Source organism: Epinephelus moara, chromosome 11 (assembly GCF_006386435.1).
Source record: "Epinephelus moara isolate mb chromosome 11, YSFRI_EMoa_1.0, whole genome shotgun sequence".
Classification (NCBI taxonomy): domain Eukaryota; kingdom Metazoa; phylum Chordata; class Actinopteri; order Perciformes; family Serranidae; genus Epinephelus; species Epinephelus moara.
The window spans coordinates 4,809,495-4,810,481 of NC_065516.1; the positions used below are offsets into that span (position 1 = coordinate 4,809,495).

The 987-nt window shown below is 39.1% G+C and overlaps 1 pseudogene; it reads right to left on the minus strand.

The window, feature by feature from the left end:
- Positions 1 to 987, minus strand: part of LOC126398143 (uncharacterized) — a 4,624-nt pseudogene that overhangs the window by 2,446 nt on the left and 1,191 nt on the right.

The window sequence follows — 987 nt, forward strand, 5'->3', positions numbered from 1 at the left end:
AGGTTTTCCAGGTCGGATGTAAAAGACTAAGAACAAGGCTTTCAAATGAATTATAATCTAGTTTAGGTTTAGGGTTGATTAACAGACTAGAGAGTTAAAAATGGCTGCAACTCCCCCTCCTCGGCCGCTGCCTCGAGGAATGTGGGTATTATTATGACTGGGAGGAGTGGATTCATTTAGACTAACATATTCATCTGGACACAGCCAGGTTTCAGTGAGGCTGAGTAAGTTAATATGATTATCTGATATTAATTTGTTTACTAACACTGCTTCGATGATAGAGACCTGATATTTAATAATAATAATTCTCCTGTTTTGTCTTTTGATATTTAATAATAATAATTCTCCTGTTTTGTCTTTCAGTCACAGAAGTGGTTTTAATTTTTATGAGGTTGTTATGCACAACTCCTCTTTGTTTAATTTTAGATTAAGATAATTTGGGTGGTCGGGGGACAGACACCGTTTGTATAAAATTATGGGTGGGTAGCTGCACTAGAAGCTCAGAGAAGCGTATAGGACTGCGACTCTGATTCCTGGTCTCAACTAGTGCTGCACGATTTGGTAAAAATGTGCAATTGCGATTATGGTGGACAATATCGTGATTTGCGATTGCGATTACAATATAATTACAATAAAATGTAATAAATAAATGGTATCATGAGTCTTTTTGCTTGATTCAGTGTTTCCCCTACATTATATTAGGGGAGCACTGACCTGACATAGTTATTGTTATGGACAGACAGTGTGTCAATGACCATTAACAGACTGAGCACAGTCAAACATACTGCTCACACAGCAGCGCAGCACGGCACTGTACACACAGCGGAGCGAGCATATGTTGCGTTCAGGCGTTGTCACGTAAATGACAAATTCCAGCGCCATAGCACAACACAGCAGCATGTCAAGTGGGCCGAAACAGAGCAAAATTGCTCAATTTTTCATTTGTTATGGAGTCCATGATTTCCCTGTGACACTTACAAATGTTTG